Source organism: Macrobrachium nipponense, chromosome 19 (assembly GCF_015104395.2).
Source record: "Macrobrachium nipponense isolate FS-2020 chromosome 19, ASM1510439v2, whole genome shotgun sequence".
Lineage (NCBI taxonomy): Eukaryota > Metazoa > Arthropoda > Malacostraca > Decapoda > Palaemonidae > Macrobrachium > Macrobrachium nipponense.
In genome coordinates, this window is record NC_061088.1 from 71,085,168 (window position 1) to 71,095,046 (window position 9,879).

The following is a 9,879-nucleotide window of genomic DNA, read 5'->3' on the forward strand; positions in this document are numbered from 1 at the left end:
TTTTTTTTTTTTTTTTTAAGGAACCAGATGCATAGTCATGTACGGTTCATGAATGCCTGGTATATTTTTCCATGCAAATAAGCATTTATATATACATTTATATATTTACTCACTCACCTTTCCTTCAGAAAAAGCTACGCCTCCGTTTTTAAGCTTGTGGTATGGAGGAAATGAACCCCTGCATCTTGATTTCCCTTGGGGTTTTATTGTGGTGGTTACCCATCCACGAAATGGCTAAATAATCACACGCACTTATATTCGTATGAACTATATATATACATACATATATATATATATATATATATATATATATATATATATATATATATATATATATATATATATTATAGTTGTGTTTTACAGACAGGTAGCGAAATACACTTAGGGAGATTTGATCACACCCCCCCTCCCCCCAAAATGGCTAGTACTGAACACTGAGAAAGAGTGACTCACCTAAACTGTTTCTCCGTGTCTAGTACTAGTCCCTTGAGAGAGGGGGGCGGGGGGGTCAAATGTATCTCGCCGTGTTTAGTACTAGCCCCAGGGAGATCAAATGTCCATCGGTGCATTTCGCTATCTCAATGAAATTTCAGGCAGTTTTTATAAATATATATATATATATATATATATATATATATATATATATATATATATATATATATATATATATATAGAGGAAAGGTCCAAAATATAATATGTAATACGTAATCTTATTTAAAATACGCTGATTGATACGACAGTGTTCTGCTCGAGAAATATTTTAATTTGGATTTATCCCTTGATGAAATCAGGCTTACCAAAAGTAGCACGCATACCTACGTGAGCATTTGTAAATAAATACATTACTGCGCAGGCAATTTCACATGATCACATTTACGTTCTGACTGTCTTTGTCTTTTTCTCTATGTATATGCATATATATAACATATATATGTAAGTGTATTATATATATATATATATATATATATATATATATATATATTATTACACACACATGTATATATGTTATATAGATGCATATACATAGAGAAAAAGACAAAGACAGTCAGAACGTAAATGTGATCATGTGAAATTGCCTGCGCAGTAATGTATTTATTTACAAATGCTCACGTAGGTATGCGTGCTACTTTTGGTAAGCCTGATTTCATCAAGGGATAAATCCAAATTAAAATACTTCTCGAGCAGAACACTGTCGTATCAATCAGCGTATTTTAAATAAGGTTACGTATTACATATTATAATTTGGACCTTTCCTAGAGTGACCCCCAAGGGGTTTTAACCCCGTTGGGGATTACCGTAAAAGCATAAACAAAAGACTGTAAGTATCATAGAAATAATGACCCCCAAGAAATATTAATCCTAGAAAACGACCCCGGAAAACCTCTATATGTCACTGTCCAGGAAAGATCTTAAGATTCTTAGCTCAAAAGTAATCTACGGGTTTGTGCAGCAGAGTGGCGCAGTGGAAGCGTGCTGGGCCCATAACCCAGAGGTCCGTGGATCGAAACCACGCTCTGCTACGAAATATTTTGAGACGAAGTTATAATGCATTCGCGAATTTAAACGACGTCTGTCGCATTTTTTATACCCTTGTTAAAAAAGTAAGGAATCATCGTAAGTTGACTCATATCTGTATGCAGGATAAATTCGGTGATATGTATAATTTAAAATACGTTCCCAACATTCTATAGGTACTGGAAATTCGAGAGCAACTAAGCATACTTCAACCATTAATATTCAGTACCATAAATTCAGCCACACAAGGTCATCATCATATCTAAAGACGAAAACATGGACCTTATCGGAATGCATATAGAAGTAAGCATATAACATAAAAGAACCAGTATGTGCAAGTAGCGATAGAAATGTATTGATAATTATGCATTTTACATATATATATATATTATATATATATATATATATATATATATATATATATATATATATATATAAATGAACACGTGGGTGTCATTCATCGCATAATTTACAAATATTTGATAGGTTTGCAAGTAGCCGTCACTATAGACATTTATGCTTGGAAAACAACTTGAAAAGAAAACTTTACATATATATATATATATATATATTATATATATATATATATATATATATATATATATATATATATCATATCACATTACCGTGATTCATATACATACATCGAGCTACAAATGTCCTTTAATATCTAATTCGCTCTACCTCGGAATCAATATATTTTCATATACGCTAACCGAAGGGAATTCAGGACGCACAGTGAAGCCTTAAACCACACTGAGGTAGAGTGAATTAGATATTAAAGGACTTTTGAAGCTCGATGTGTATATATATATACATATATATATATATAATTATTATTATAAGTATATATATAATAATATTAATTATATATATTAATAATAATGATATATATATAATGTATATATATGTATGTATGTATGTATGTATGTATGTATGTATGTATGTATGTATGTATGTGTATGTATGTATGTATGTATGTATGTGTGTATGTATGTATGTATGATGTATGTAGATGTATATATATATCCTCTCTTAATTCTTCAGTATCAACTTTAATGTTACATATTCATTCTTCTGGCAGACGAGATCCTTTTAATTTTATCGGAACTATATGAGCAGCGTCAGAATAAGAGGAGGACATTATTCATGTTCGCAAGGAAGTGGAAACCAGGAATAGTGCCAACTTGCAAGTTAGAGTTCTCATTGTCTGCGAAGCTGACAACGTCAGGAAGTAATACAACTTCCTTGAAACCGGAATGTAAAGAGAAAATGGTTGAGCAAGGTGGAAATGAGGCCGGAAAAATAAAAGGTTAAAACGTTAGCTCGAATAAGGATAGAAAGAGTGTAAGGCTCGTGATAGTTAAAGATTTAATATTGCATTATTTCATTGGGGGAGAATTTGAATCGAAAACAAATGATTGAAGAATAATATAAATAAATGACGGAATTATTTGTACTAGTAGCCACAAAAGTGGACTGCAGTGATTTGAGACACTATTTGCTCTTTTATTGTTATTTTGCTATTGCTATCGTTTTTACCGCGACTCATACATGATTGGTCATTCTGAATTGCATGGCCTTTTCCGTTTTAGAGCCTGTTATTCTCAGTCAGTATTCAAGCCCCTAACAGTTTCTTGAAACATCTGATTTAAAAAAAGCATTTCAGTGATCACAGTGACTTGTGAAATAGGGAAACACTAGACGAAGGTTTGAAAATGAAGTGCTTTTCAGAGAGAGAAAAAATTGTACCCAAACATATGGTTTACCTACCCATAAGAAAAATCTGAATGTTTTGTATCAGAAAGATAGGAATAGTATAAAATGATTACATTCGTTTGGGTAACTTGTTTCCGGCAATAAGGGTTGGCTCTAGAGATAAACCAACACTACAATCGCTGCCACATTCATACTTTTAAAGTGCGAGTATTGAATGAACCCCTTATGCAGAATCCTCTGAACATTAGCTGCTTCATAAGCCTTCACAAAAGGCTCATCATCAGAGCTATTCGCATCTTTCATCAACTCTGACTTGTAAAATCCCACGGGCTCCTGGTGTTTTACCATTCTCTAACCTCTTCATAACCCTTCTTGTGTCACAATCACAAGTACGCTCAAACTTGCACTGGCCCCTTCCGTCCTTGCATAAATGAGCTGTCTCTGTTCTGCCGTCAGAATTCAACAATTCTGGCTCTAGGGTACAGTCCGCTCAGACAGTATCTCCTGATTTCCCTCTTTTATTCTGAGATCAATTTTCTTCACTAATGAGCATATTTTCCCTGTCAATGCCATAATTATCTTATCGTATACCTTCGCATAATCTCTTCTGCCATCCACTTGCATTTCAGATCATCTCTTTTTATTCTTGCATCATCTTTTTTTATTTTCGTCATTTTTCTCATCCTAACACTTGCTGTTGTCATTACCTCTGCCTACTGTCCTTCACCAACAAACGCTTCCGTGGATCCTGTAACCCCATCTACTCCTTCGACCTCCGTGCCCTGTACTCCAACTTATAATTCATCCGTTTTCTCGTATGAAACTCACATATTTTCGATACATTTCCAGCCGCATTTGCATTCCTTTCCCTCACACTTAAAAGTGAAAATCCACCAATGTGTCCAATTGGGGTATATTTCCCTTCTTCTAATGATTCAGTATCCTAAAGCTACTTGAGCAGTAGACTTCTTCAGCTATAAGTAAAAGTTTGTGTGTTTATCTAAAATGTTAAGAACAAATAAGTAAACCAGCTAGAACATCTGCTTTAATTTTCGATCAGGCAATTTCCTGCTTAACTCGAAGTAGTTTATTATTTGGTTGTCTGGCAGTTCGCCATTGTCCTCAACAACAAAGGCACCTGCATTGAACGTCCTCGAGCCTCCAACCTATGCATGTAGGAGAGGTGTAAATAAAACTGACCCTAGTCTTTGCAGTCTTCCAATCTAGGAAATCAGAAGAATGTAATTTTAAATTGTACTTAGGTACTTCTGCGATTCTGCTGTACCTATGCAAGTCATTTTTTTACCCTTTCCAGTCAGATAAGCTGTTTTCTGAATGCAATTTATGTGATGTTTTGTGTTTATCAGATCCGAATCTAAACCTCTGCTTGTGTCCCCCCCAATAGTTAGTGTTGTACATATTGCAATGCAATGCATACCCACATACATCAATCATTTTTGCATTTCTGTGATTCCTAAATTTGAGCTGTTACAGTACCCAAAAGACAGATCTATTTTACTTTTACAATTTTTTTCAGTAAAATGCTAAACTTTTATAAAAAGATCATAGAATTGTGAAAACTGTTTTCTGACTTTGGAAAAATCAGTGTTCATAGTAAATGAAGTTTCATAGAAAATCCTTCTCATCATCTAGAACAATTGGGCATGAATTCGATGAGCCCTCGTAAATGTCGTGATGATTTCAGTAAATTTATTTTGCCGATTGGGATAACAAAAATTAGTAATAAATTTGCAGTTAGTGTGTGTGTGTGTGTGTGTGTGTGTTTTGCAAGCACCAAAAGAAAATTTAACTAGAGCATCAAGACATAACAAAACAATATTAACTTGTAGTTCTGCATAAAAAATAATTGAGGCCATTAGCTACTTAATTCTAAACAAATTGTTTTGAAATGAATACCATCTACCTTGTTTTCGTCGAGCCAGGGATAAAGGTGACTGTATAGTACATTCCCTTCAGCTGGTGCATAAAACTGCATAAAGATAAAATGAAGTGTACGATGGAAGTAAATGTCACCTAGATTTGTCCATCAGTTTAATCTCTGCCTTCACTTTTGTAACGGTTTTTATGTATTAATCATGCGATGGGGTATAACGTTTTCCGAATGATAATTATACTATCAGTGGCTAGGTATAGTTATTAGTGTCAAGAAAATCGAGTGGGAAAGCGAGCTCGGAGCGAAATACTGGTCGCGCCGTGTCCATCAAAACCAAGCTGTCATCTCATAAGTACTGTGTTATTCATTTCGACATGGCTTCCCCTAAGCAGACAAGAGCATGTACTTGCTTCCCTGAATAAAACTCTCGGCGCATTGCCTCTTCCCAGCTGCCATTGCTTTTCTTGCTCTGTGATTTCACTCGAGATGGACGCTGTTGGTGGCGAAAATGTTGAAGAAGAACGAACGTTGTGGGTCTGCGAGGAAGAAGAGCACTGTCATAATGATGTCTTTAGAGATCAAGATGGCAAGTAACACTGCTTGACGTGAATAGTGATATTAGTGATCATAATAATACTGGTTGTATTAAAGATCCTTCCTCTCGCCATCTGATCCTCGATTCGGAAAGGGGAAGGCAAGAAGGGGGCATGGGTGGAGGTAAGATAAAGGAAGCGCAATGGACAGAGTAGGGTCGGGACCACATCCAAACCCGCTCTTTCCAGTACTGATGTTGCCGCTCGTTTAGTTTTATTTCCTCATTTCGAGGAGTAATCTTAGCCTTTCAATAAGTTTGTAATCTCTCTTCCCTTACCAGTTTATTTTATCGGTCTTAGCAGATTAATAGGTAAATCTCGAAAAATTTACTACGTAATTGGAAAATTAATACAAAGAGTAATTTTCTTATTTTAATGAAACCTTCATAAAATTATGAACTTGAATAAGATATAATAAAATGGTTTCATGTATAGCTGCTCAAATTAAACCCAATGCTGTTGTTGCTGCTGTCGAAGATGATCGCCTTAAATGGAGGTCAAAGCGATGGTCAAGCATCTCCAACTTCCAATTACCATTCTCAAGAACCCCTAGACAAATATAAAATACCGAATCTCAGTTACACTTCAAAATGGTAATTTAAACTATCGAAATCACTAATAAATTATTTAAACACAGGAATGCCATTCAAATATATGTATTGCATCAATAATGGATTTCACTTAACACTATCAAATAATAATTACCTAAAGGCAATGGTCCACTTTGCGTATTAAGTATATTACTTGTATACAACAAGCCAAATTTACAGTAAGGCCGAACGAATAACCACCTAAGTAGTAAAAACAACGAATGTAAATAAACGGCTAGTTAACATAAAAGTGGCAAATGAGAAGATACCAAAATATGATACAACACTTAAATGATCTAACCAGCACAAAGTAACTGAAGATAAAATGAATCTCTTAACTATGACTGGGAAGTTATAATATGGCAATCCCGTAAAAATTGTAAATGATATAAATATTATCCAAGGGTATATTTATTTGTGGGGGCTAAAAAGCAAAGCAAGGGACTTTCATTATTAAATGAACTATGGATTATAAATCATGAAATTTAAATGACCTTTAAAAATGATGACGTACCTCACAACCCATACTGTCCGTGTATGCTGTTTGTAAATGCAACAAATCACAATTGCTGTGCTGGCTCTTGATAAGGCTTCCAAGTAGAAGGTAACGTAAGATGCGGATCCATGGTACCGATCACTTATTTTTTCACCATGACGATAAAGAGGTAAGTAAATCCAATGTTGCCACTGGTGAAAATGGCTAAGAACTACCTTCATTTTCATTAAAAGCCGTCCACTTCTCCTTTCTGTAAGAAATGTATAACGAGCAGCAAATATCTTCAACGACCCAAACCATCTTAATTTTTAACAGGTTATTAAGGAATTGTCATCATTTTATGTAAACAAAAACTATTTAAATACTAAAAATGCAAGTTAAAATAAAACAATCATTTACAAACTTACCAAATTACCATATTAAAAAAAAAACAGAGAAAAAAAAATAACTTAGTGTTATTTTTTCAACACTCCCGGGGAAGAAATCAAATTTTACATAAGAATTATGTAAATTTGATCAAATAAAGAAAAAATATAATTAGTCTGAAATATCATCGTTTAGAATGTTTTTGCATTTTTGCCGTGATATCTCAGCAGCTTTTCTCCGTGGACGTTTTCTAGAAACGTCCATGCCTGGAATCTCTTCTTTCGATGCTACAGCATCCTCATCATCATCATCATCTGATGCTACAGCACCCTCATCAGACTCCTTCCTCAAGAGTGGTATTAAAGAAGTAACATGCCTTTTAGTTATTTCATTGGTTTTACCCTTCAGAACTTTAGCAGCAGTTACCTCTCCGTTGATATTCTTGAAAACTTCTTTGACAATTCCCATAGGATAATTAACAGGTTTATATCCATCATCCTTAATCAGCACAATATCGCCGATACTGATTTGTTTATGGTTTACAGGAGCATATCTATCCTTCTTATCAGTAGCTTGTTTAATTAAAGTGTTCATGAATTCCCGATGATAGATTTCCAGCAAGTTAGTTCTAATGTGTTTCAGCTTCTCATAAGATGTTTTAATTTTATGTACAACATCAAAATCAACCTGAAAATCCTCATCAGAATCAGGGTCAGCTTGTAATGCAGGAATAATATTCAAAGAGACCAATGAATATCCATGAATAAGTTCCTCTGGCGTTATAGGGGTTGGTACATTATTAGAACAATCTCTTAATGCTTCTTTGAATGCAATAGGCCTTCTATTGATCAAATGTACAGCATAACAAACAAGATATTCAAAATCCCTAAATTCAATGACATTATTTCTGATTGACTTCTGTATCATATGCTTGGTCATTTTAACTACGCTCTCAACTAATCCTCCAAGCTGACTACAACCCTTATAGTAATGCAGAAAATGGACTTTCTCAACATTATTATCAGTTAAATACTGAACAGTCTCAGCATCCTTCAGGAAATCCTGAACAATATTGGCTCCTGCTACTATTTGCGTACCCAAATCACTTACTATAAACTGAGGGACTCCATATTCAAAAGAATGCAGTGACAAAGCACGCAAAAATTCTTCAACTGTCATATCCGTACAGATCTTAAGATAACTGCTCGTGTGAACATGCATGAAATAACAAGGATCCAAACCTTGACTTTATCTTTCCCTTGTCTCACATAAAATGGACCACAATAATCAAGGTATACATTACCAAAAGGTTTATCAGATGGACTCAATACTGCCTTTGCAAGGTCGAAATTCCGTCCAAGCAAATGACAGCTCTTTTCATTCCATAGAAGAGGCATCTCTAGCCTTCCTTCCTCGTTTCTCCTTGCGTTATCAAGGGTAAACTTAATCAAATTTTCATTACACTCTGACATCAAGTTTCCATCTTCATGGTCTGGTTCACAAATAGATTTCTCATACACAGACCGCAGCATCTCATCAGTTGCATGTCTCAGCTCTGATTCTTCAATCATACCTTTTTCATTTAGAATAGCGAAGTTAGCTTGAACCTCCACCTCGCATTGCAAACTTAAGCCACTTGGCTCACCCATAGAACTACCAAATCCAATATACTGGCAGCATTCATCTATGCCATCAAATACAGGGGATTTGTTTCCATTTAACTCACATGTTTCCTCATAATCGACAACAGAGCAGGAATGCTCTGGACACCGAGAACAAGAAAAATCCTTTGAAAGATAAGGTAGATTCTGTTGCATAATCTTGACATTACCCATTAACATCACTCCTGCCGCTGATCCCAAATAAACAGATGGGTGATCATTGCCAAATTTTACAGAAAAATCCAATAAATAATGGGCGTCATTTGTACCAAGTATCAAGTCAATGTCCTTTATTTTATCACTACCATCAGTCAAATATTTATCAGCTAATTTGAAGCCTTTTTTAGCAAAGGCCCTGGCCACTTCTGAAATTCCTGGCAATGACAAATTTATATCTATGCTTGGTACACACAATGCATGTATTACACAAGCCTTATCATCAAAGTTGCACTTTAATTCAACTATCTTGGATTTATACTTCTTACTTGAATTAAAACCATTGACTGTTAAAGAGACATTATCTTCTAACACTTTCAACCTATTATCACATACAAGTTTTTCAGTTACAAAACTGGTCTGACAGCCACAGTCCTTCAAACCTCTAACAAGGGATCCATTCAACATTTCACAGGTAAAAGTTGGCAAAACAGAGGCGCCATCAGAGGTATGCAAAGCTTTCGTTATAATCATCACATCACTTGAGGTTTCCCTGTGTTTTGATTTACCTGCTTTTACTTCCTTGCCACCTCTCCCATTCACTTGTGGTTTTTCATCATGAGATTTTTCACCTTGATCACACAAAAATGAAAAGTGCCAACCCTTACAAAAATAGCATTTCTTAAAGAATTTAAACTTGCATTTGTCAGTTGTATGTCCAATGTTAGCACATTTCTTGCAACCATTAAGTTCTGCTAAGCGTCTCAGCTTATGCTCTGGTTCTTTATATTTTATACACTTATGTGTTGCATGGTTTTCCTGGCAAAGAGTGCACCCTTTCCTCGGATAAGCGGCGTCAGCATTACTAATTCTGTTAGTTTCATTATCC

At 35.0% G+C, this 9,879-nt stretch overlaps 1 long non-coding RNA gene across 2 annotated transcripts; it reads right to left on the reverse strand.

Moving 5' to 3' along the window:
- Nucleotides 1-6,080: 6,080 nt before the first annotated feature.
- LOC135213037 (uncharacterized) lies at nt 6,081-8,335 on the reverse strand. Of its 2 annotated transcripts, XR_010314065.1 has the most exons (3): nt 6,826-8,335; nt 6,427-6,512; nt 6,081-6,270 (listed from the first exon to the last, which is right to left on the reverse strand). It is a non-coding gene; the product is annotated as an uncharacterized LOC135213037 (long non-coding RNA). The 2 variants fall into 2 exon arrangements; XR_010314064.1 differs by lacking the exon at nt 6,427-6,512.
- Nucleotides 8,336-9,879: the final 1,544 nt, after the last annotated feature.